Genomic DNA, 9,699 nt, shown 5'->3' on the forward strand with positions numbered 1-9,699 from the left:
GAGAGAGAGATGAAGAGAGAGAAGCGAGAAAGAGAGAGCTTGTGTGTGTGTGTGTTGTAATCCTTTAGGCTTTAGGGAGGTAAAACACATTCAGCCCTTTCCTGTTGCTTCCCATTAATTCCACCTGTATACACTGGGAATTGAGCCCCTACCAACCCTGCCACTTCCTGAGTCCTCCCACCCCTTCCTCTCTCCCTAGCTCCCTTCATCCATTCCTCCCTCCCTCCATCCATCCACCTCTCCCTTACTAATCCCCAGATGTCAGCTTATGGAACACCCAGAGAGAGGGGGTTGTTCTGGGATCTCACAGCAGAACGTTCTCATCCACAACTACTGTCCCCATAGGAGAACCCTTTTTGATTCCATGTAGAACCCTATTTGGTTCCAAGTAGAACCCTATTGGATTCCATGTAGAACCCTCTGTGGAAAGGGTTCAACATAGAACCCAAAAGGGTTCTACCTGTAACTAAAAGGCTGGGACCAAAAAGGGTCATTCAAATGGTTATCCTATGGGGACAGCCAAACAACCCTTTTTAGAGCCTAGAACTCTACAGGTTCCAGAATGTTCACCCTCAACCAGCCTCAGTCTGAGAGTACAAAGGTTCACTATGTTAAAGCACAACTAGAAACCTGCAGTTTATTATTCATTTGTAACAAACAGGCAACATTTGTTTCAGGGAGATGAGGGATCTTGACTTGTCATGTCACTGAGCATCATTAAGGCAGAAGCCATGTAGCTGTGGCACGACCCACAGCTAAGGACAGAACGGTCACCATTGCCCTTCTGAACCCAGCCTTCCTCTTTATTGTGAGGTCATCACTGACCTGATCTGGCTGGATTGGTGAATGCAATAGGCAATAAACCTGCATATTACCTGATATATCACTGTTTCCCTCACATGCGTGAACAGAGTGCATTTTCTTAGTCACCAGGACTGTTATGTGCCTCCTCTCTCAACAGCTCTCAGTTTGACAGGTCACGGCATGACAACACTTCTTCCACACTGACTCTTAACACAGGGGCCCCCCCAGGGTGTGTCCTCTGTCCTCTGCTGTACTCCCTGTTCACCCACGACTGTGTTGCTTTGCACGACACCATCAAGTTTAATGACAACACTACAGTCGTAGGCCTGATAACCGACGATGACAAGTCAGCCTATAGGGAGGCGGTAAGTGAACATCTTGGTGTCATGACAACAACCTCTCCCTCAACTTCAGCAAAACAAAGGAGTTGATTGTTGACTTCAGGAAGCAGAGGAGGGAACATGCCCCAATCCACATCAACAGGACTGCACCAGGCTGAGGCTGAGTGAACAGATCTGGATAAAACAGAACTAGATTTATCCACCAGGCTGAGTGAACAGATCTGGATAAAACACAACTAGATTTATCCACCAGGCTGAGTGAACAGATCTGGATAAAACAGAACTAGATTTATCCACCAGGCTGAGTGAACAGATCTGGATAAAACAGAACTAGATTTATCCACCAGGCTGAGTGAACAGATCTGGATAAAACAGAACTAGATTTATCCACCAGGCTGAGTGAACAGATCTGGATAAAACAGAACTAGATTTATCCACCAGGCTGAGGGAACAGAGCTCTAAACAGAACTAGATTTATCCACCAGGCTGAGTGAACAGATCTGGATTAAACAGAACTAGATTTATCCACCAGGCTGAGTGAACAGATCTGGATAAAACAGAACAAGGGAACAGATTTGGATTAAACAGAACTAGATTAATCCACCAGGCTGAGTGGACAGATCTGGATAAAACAGAACTAGATTTATCCACCAGGCTGAGTGAACAGATCTGGATAAAACAGAACTAGATTTATCCACCAGGCTGAGTGAACAGATCTGGATAAAACAGAACTAGATTTATCCACCAGGCTGAGAGAACAGATCTGGATAAAACAGAACTAGATTTATCCACCAGGCTGAGGGAACAGATCTGGATAAAACAGAACAAGGGAACAGATCTGGATTAAACAGAACTAGATTTATCCACCAGGCTGAGGGAACAGAGCTCTAAACAGATGAATTCAGTTTGAATGTTCCCACCTGCTTTGACTCCTAATGGACCATTTCCTAGAAGACCCCCACCTCCCATTCCTTCCATTTTAAAATTTCTCCCCCTCCTACCCCTTTAATTCGAGAGAGCGAGACAGACAGACAGACAGACAGACAGACAGCGACAGAGATACTGTAACTAAAAAGAGATAATGAAATACTTACTAGGTATGTAAAAGTTTATGAAAGAGACAAAAGGTGGAGCTCTACAGAGCATGCCCAGTAAGACTGATGCCGTTCTTTACTAAAATGAGAAAAGTGACATCATCATAGACAGGACTAAGCTCAGGGAGATCTTGTCATTTCTAAAGGAGTGCTCAATGAATGTCATATAAGATAAACCCAGCTGCCGTTCAACGTCAGTCTTACAGTCAAGAGACCACACCGCCAGACGTGACAATAAGCATGTAGGCTGACTAATAGTTCAGAGGTCACAGAGAGAAAGACGCCCCAGAGGCGAGGTGGAGGTCGAACAACCATGCTATGTCTAATCCCCCCCACCCCCTTCCTCAGTGTGGGGTCTAAAAGGTCACGAGTACTGGGTCGCCATGAAAAGGTCAAACAAAGTTCGGACACAAGCCTGCACATATTTGTCCGCTGGTCCTCCTGAAGGCCCAGAGCAGACATGTGAAATGATAGAGGGAAAAAAAGGCTCTGCTGGAATGTTCATTGGTCACAGCTGGGCATCATGGGAGCAATATAGACCTGAGCTTAAAGCAGGACGTGTGTTTGCATATACTGTATGCATGTGTGTCTGTGTATGTCTACGTGTGTGTGTGTGCGTGTGTGTGTCTACGTGTGTCTATGTCTATGTGTCTGTATGTGTCTATATGTGTCTATGTGTCTGTATGTGTGTGTGTGTGTGTGTGTCTGTGTGTTGGAGGGTACAAAGGGGTGAATGTGTGTGTGAGAGTGACTAAAACAGAGCACTGTGGACCGGAGCTTGAAGCCAGAATGGGGCACAGCTTGGAGTTATGTGCCCTGAACATCACTAGTCACTAGATGGACATGCTGGAAAGGACAAAATGTCCTACATCACCAAAACATTGTATAGGTTTAGGGTTCAAGTTACTCCACCCATCCCTGCCCCTTCATCTCTCCACCTCCATGCCTCCACCCCTCTACCTCCACCCCCATATCCCTCCACCTCTACCCCAATCCCTCCACCTCTACCCCAACCCCTCCACCTCTACCCCTCTACCCCTCCACCTCTACCCCTCTACCCCTCCACCTCTACCCCTCCACCTCTACCCCAATCCCTCCACTTCTACCCCAACCCCTCCACCAAATCCTCCACCCCTCCCCCAATCCCTCCACCTCTACCCCTCCCCAATCCCTCCACCCCTACCCCAATCCCTCCACCTCTACCCTCCACCACAATCCCTCCACCCTCCACCTACACCCCTATCCCAATCCCTCCATCTCCACCTCTAACCCTCCACCTCTAACCCTCCAACTCCACCCCTCCCCCATCACTCCTCCACCCCCATATCCCTCCATCTCTACCTCTCCATCCCTCCATCCCCATATCCCTCCACCAATCCCTCCACCTCTACCCCACCATCCCTCAACCCCACCATCCCCATATCCCTCCACCCCACCATCCCCATATCCCTCCACCCCCATATCCCTCCACCCCACCATCCCTCCACAATCCCTCCATCCCCTTATCCCTCCACCTCTACCCCTCCACCAATCCCTCTACCCCATCCCTCCATCTCAACCCCTCCACCCCTACCCCAAATCCCTCCACCCCTACACCTCCGTCTCTACACCTCCATCCCCACCTTTATCCCTCCATCTTCACCTCTACCCTTCCACCAATCCCTCCACCCCTACCCCAAATCCCTCCACCCCTACACCTCCGTCTCTACACCTCCATCCCCACCTCTATCCCTCCATCTTCACCTCTATCCCTCCATCTTCACCTCTATCCCTCCATCTCTCCATCCATCTCTCCATATTTCTTATATTCCTCCAGACAAAACCTGTTCAGACCTACTGAATAATTGAGACTGTGCGTTTTAATTAGCTGAAGGCAAACGTCACTTAGTACAGGTGTGTGTGTGCATATACATGCATATAGTATCATTTGGTTATATGTGTGTGCACAAGTAGAATTAAATGTGTTTATATGTATGAGAGAGAGAAGTGGTGAAGTATGCCGTTCATTGGCACAACAACAGAATTCTTAATTATTCACTGAACCCTATACTGCAGTCTGACATAACTATCTGCAAACCAGTATGTGAGTTCATATCTCTAGTGCTGCCTGCAGTGTTTAGTACGCCTGAGAGAGGGAGAAAGAGAAGGGGGGGGGGGGGGGGGGGACACAGAACAGGCTTCCTAAACGATCCACGATCCAGCGAGTTTTAATCCAGTCTGGATGGATCAATAAGTCATCAACATTTAGTACAGTATCGCACTTCAGCAGGCCTCAATCGATTAGCCTCCCTTGTCATAATCCTCCTCTCGATCTCTCCTCATCGCTCCTCTCATTCGGTCTTCCCTCCTCCTCTCCCCCTCTCCTCTCTGCAGTGGCTCCAACAGCCTGTGGGCTTATAAAGGAGTGTTTCTGTGTCCCAGCTATAATTCCTGGAGGGCAGTCAGGCAAACAAACCCAGCCTGCCTGTGCCCGTCACATGACTTCCATAGCAGAGAGAGGGAAGGGGGAGAGAGAGAGCGAGAGGAATAGAGAGATGGAGGAGAGAGAGAGAGAGAGATGGAGGGGGGAGAGAGAGAGAGAGAGAGGCATAGAGAGAGGAATAGAGAGATGGAGGGGTAGAGAGAGGAATAGAGAGATGGAGGGGGAGAGAGAGAGCGAGAGGAATAGAGAGAAGGAAGGGGGAGAGAGAGAGCGAGAGGAATAGAGAGATGGAGGGGGGAGATAGAGAGAGAGGAATAGAGAGATGGAGGGGGGAGAGAGAGAGAGCAATAGAGAGAAGGGTGGGGGAATAGAGAGATGGAGGGGGGAGAGAGAGAGAGAGAGAGTAATAGAGAGAAGGGTGGGGGAAGAGAGAGAGGAATAGAGAGATGGAGGGGGGAGAGAGAGAGAGAGAGAGAGGAATAGAGAGATGGAGGGGGGAGAGAGAGAGGAATAGAGAGATGGAGGGGGGAGAGAGAGAGAGAGAGAGGAATAGAGAGATGGAGGGGGGAGAGAGAGAGGAATAGAGAGATGGAGGGGGGAGAGAGAGAGGAATAGAGAGATGGAGGGGGGAGAGAGAGAGGAATAGAGAGATGGAGGGGGGAGAGAGAGAGAGAGAGAGATGGAGGGGGGAAAGAGAGAGAGAGAGAGAAGGGGTGAGGACAAGGAAGGGAAAGAAGAAAAATAGGGAAGAGAGGAGTCCGAGAATTGAAGAATAGAAAAGTAAGGAGGGAAAATAGGAAGAAAAAGGTAGAAGACAGAAAAAGGGAAGAGCAGAGGAGAGAGGAAGGAGACGAGGGCAGAGGAGGAAGGGAGGAGGAGAGGAGGGGGGAGAAGAGGAGGAAGGGAGGAGAGGAGGGGGAGAACAGAGGAGGAAGGGGGGAGGAGAGGAGGGGGGGAGAGAACAGAGGAGGAAGGGAGGAGAGGAGGGGGGAGAACAGAGGAGGAGAGGAGGGGGGGAGAAAAAAAGGCAACCTGCACAATCTTGCATGCACACGAGGAGAACAGACAGGCACGCAGCTTAAGGAGGCACGAATAGAGAGAGAGAAAATAACTCCTCCCTTAGTTTCTTTCTCCTCCCCCTTTCCAGCCTGAAGAGCAGAGCTCAGCACGACAGACTTACACGACACAGTAACCCGAGACAGAGGAGAGAAAAAACAAAAGATAGCGAGAGGGGGAGATTGTGAGAATATAGAGGAGCGTGTATAAGGGTCAGGCGATGCTACAGCAGAATATGAACCGGGGGGGATGTGAGAAACAGAGAGGGTGATGTAAAGAACAAGAGAAAGTGTGATAAATAGAGAGGAATTGCAGGTTTAAATGAGCTGTTTGATAAATCTGGTGCACATCACTACTGAGACTTGTGTTTTTTTGTTGTTCAAATAAATCAAGTAGAGGGAAGATTGGTTAGATGGGATCCAGGAGAGGAGAAGAGGCCTGCTGTTGTTCCCTCAGCACGCTGCCTCCAGGCTGGGGAAGGCTGCTTCCTCTGCCTGGCCCGCTCTCTGGAGTTCTGGACTCCATTAACCTCAGAACACAGGCACTCTGGGGAATGGGGGAGACACGCAAAAGAGGAGGGAAGAAGGAGGGGACAGACGAGGGAAATCGTAGGAAGAGAGAGAAGGGGGATTGGTGTTGAGAGTAAGGCCAGGAAGGGGTTGACAGGGAAATGATTTTGCCTCCACATGCTTCAAATGAGAACAGGGTGACCAGACAGACACATGAAACCATAAATCATGATTTTCTGCTATAATGTATCAAATATCATACATAACTATACTATTTTATACAATGGGTGGGTCTTAACCTGGATGCTGATTGGATAAAAATGCTTTCCAGCCAGTGTCTATGCCACAAGGCTATGACATTGAAATGCCTATTTCCTGTTCCATCTCACTGCGCAATACACTGTCTCATCAAACCAACCAGGAAATATATAAACTTGATATCCACTGTAAAAGCATCTAGACATCATCTCCCCTTACTTTAAGACTTGCATTTGGTTTTCAACAGTGGACATTTGTATAAACCTTGGTGTCAGAATGAGACAGACAGCTTTTCTCAGCCAGTCAAAATCATGAATCAGCATCATTTTTCTGGATATACTGTACACAAAGAAAGATTTTTAAAAAAAAACAGCTCAAATGAAGGAAATGCAGATAGTTTGCAGTCTTTCCAGCTTCCGTTTGAAAGGATTGTGTTAACGTTAGCTGTATAGTTAGCTAGCGCCTTTGAACAGTGTCCTGGCGAGTGAGCACATTTATGCCAGGTGAAATCACGTCTGCACTGTTTGACTTGACTGTGTTAGCCGTAGTTGGCTATCAAGGGATAAGAACGTTGGCAACTAAACATTTAGAACGTCTGGGTGGAGTCCATAGATATCTTTAACACGACTTGGTCAGGGCTCTGGCAACCTAACCAATAGAACAAACGACCAGCTGCCTTGGGTAGAAACCCTAGATTTGTGTCGGGACTATAATCTCGTGGAAAGATGAAATAGTGTGAATAAATTCATTCAATTACTTTTTTTTTTTAATGAAAAAACATGTCAATCACTGTTTTAATATGTTGGTAACCCGTAGATTGTCACAATTTACCGGCGCTCTACGAAATGTATCCTCAAAACAATAATCTCCGGTATTATCACTAACAAGGCTATCAAACAAGCTAAGCGTCAGTATAGAGACAAAGTAGAATCTCAATTCAACGGCTCAGACACAAGAGGCATGTGGCAGGGTCTACAGTCAATCACGGACCACAAGAAGAAAACCAGCCCAGTCACGGACCAGGATGTCTTGCTCCCAGGCAGACTAAATCACTTTTTTGCCCGCTTTGAGGACAGTACAGTGCCACTGACACGGCCTGCAACGAAAACATGCGGACTCTCCTTCACTGCAGCCGAGATGAGTAAAACATTTAAACGTGTTAACCCTCGCAAGGCTGCAGGCCCAGACGGCATCCCCAGCCGCGCCCTCAGAGCATGCGCAGACCAGCTGGCCGGTGTGTTTACGGACATATTCAATCAATCCCTATACCAGTCTGCTGTTCCCACATGCTTCAAGAGGGCCACCATTGTTCCTGTTCCCAAGAAAGCTAAAGTAACTGAGCTAAACGACTACCGCCCCGTAGCACTCACTTCCGTCATCATGAAGTGCTTTGAGAGACTAGTCAAGGACCATATCACCTCCACCCTACCTGACACCCTAAACCCACTCCAATTTGCTTACCGCCCAAATAGGTCCACAGACGATGCAATCTCAACCACACTGCACACTGCCCTAACCCATCTGGACTAGAGGAATACCTATGTGAGAATGCTGTTCATCGACTACAGCTCGGCATTCAACACCATAGTATCCTCCAAGCTCGTCATCAAGCTCGAGACCCTGGGTCTCGACCCCGCCCTGTGCAACTGGGTACTGGACTTCCTGACGGGCCGCCCCCAGGTGGTGAGGGTAGGCAACAACATCTCCACCCCGCTGATCCTCAACATTGGAGCCCCACAAGGGTGCGTTCTGAGCCCTCTCCTGTACTCCCTGTTCACCCACGACTGCGTGGCCACGCACGCCTCCAACTCAATCATCAAGTTTGCGGACGACACAACAGTGGTAGGCTTGATTACCAACAACGACGAGACGGCCTACAGGGAGGAGGTGAGGGCCCTCCGAGTGTGGTGTCAGGAAAATAACCTCACACTCAACGTCAACAAAACTAAGGAGATGATTGTGGACTTCAGGAAACAGCAGAGGGAACACCCCCCTATCCACATCGATGGAACAGTAGTGGAGGGGGTAGTAAGTTTTAAGTTCCTCGGCATACACATCACAGACAAACTGAATTGGTCCACTCACACAGACAGCATCGTGAAGAACCTCAGGAGAACCTCAGGAGGCTGAAGAAATTCGGCTTGTCACCAAAAGCACTCACAAACTTCTATAGATGCACAATCGAGAGCATCCTGTCGGGCTGTATCACCGCCTGGTACGGCAACTGCTCCGCCCACTCTCCAGAGGGTAGTGAGGTCTGCACAACGCATCACCGGGGGCAAACTACCTGCCCTCCAGGACACCTACACCACCCGATGTTACAGGAAGGCCATAAAGATCATCAAGGACAACAACCACCCGAGCCACTGCCTGTTCACCCCGCTATCATCCAGAAGGCGAGGTCAGTACAGGTGCATCAAAGCTGGGACCGAGAGACTGAAAAACAGCTTCTATCTCAAGGCCATCAGACTGTTAAACAGCCATCACTAACATTGAGTGGCTGCTGCCAACACACTGACTCAACTCCAGCCACTTTAATAATGGGAATTGATGGGAAATGATGTAAAATATATCACTAGCCACTTTAAACAATGCTACCTAATATAATGTTTACATACCCTACATTATTCATCTCATATGTATATGTATATACTGTACTCTATATCATCTACTGCATCCTTATGTAATACATGTATCACTGGCCACTTTAACTATGCCACTTTGTTTACATACTCATCTCATTTGTATATACTGTACTCGATACCATCTACTGTATCTTGCCTATGCTGCTCTGTACCATCACTCATTCATATATATATAATATATACATTTATGTACATATTCTTTATCCCCTTACACTTGTGTCTATAAGGTAGTAGTTTTGGAATTGTTAGTTAGATTACTTGTTGGTTATTACTGCATTGTCGGAAATAGAAGCACAAGCATTTCGCTACACTCGCATTAACATCTGCTAACCATGTGTATGTGACAAATAAAATTAGATTTGATTTGATTTTAACACCAAATAGCATTACAGCCTTACATAAAGGTTGCTGAGGCTGTAGAAATAGTGTAGTCAACTGCCAATTAAATATTAAACTTGGCAATAAATCACCCTGGACAGTTCAATGATTTTCTCTTTTAGATTCTTTATTTACTCAATGTTACATTAACTAACATAAATAAACATTTTTATGAACAAAAGGCACGCAGTT

The 9,699-nt window shown here is 47.5% G+C and overlaps 1 protein-coding gene across 1 annotated transcript in view; it reads right to left on the bottom strand.

Annotated features, from left to right (window-relative positions):
- Positions 1 to 9,613: 9,613 nt before the first annotated feature.
- Positions 9,614 to 9,699, bottom strand: part of LOC139386122 (protein mono-ADP-ribosyltransferase TIPARP-like) — a 26,446-nt gene continuing 26,360 nt past the window's right edge. Inside the window, exon 7 of the mRNA XM_071131552.1 lies at positions 9,614 to 9,699. This exon is cut by the window's right edge and continues 1,445 nt beyond it. The gene's annotated coding sequence lies outside the window, so the exon portion shown is untranslated.

The sequence above is a fragment of the Oncorhynchus clarkii genome, chromosome 27 (genome assembly GCF_045791955.1).
Source record: "Oncorhynchus clarkii lewisi isolate Uvic-CL-2024 chromosome 27, UVic_Ocla_1.0, whole genome shotgun sequence".
NCBI lineage: Eukaryota > Metazoa > Chordata > Actinopteri > Salmoniformes > Salmonidae > Oncorhynchus > Oncorhynchus clarkii.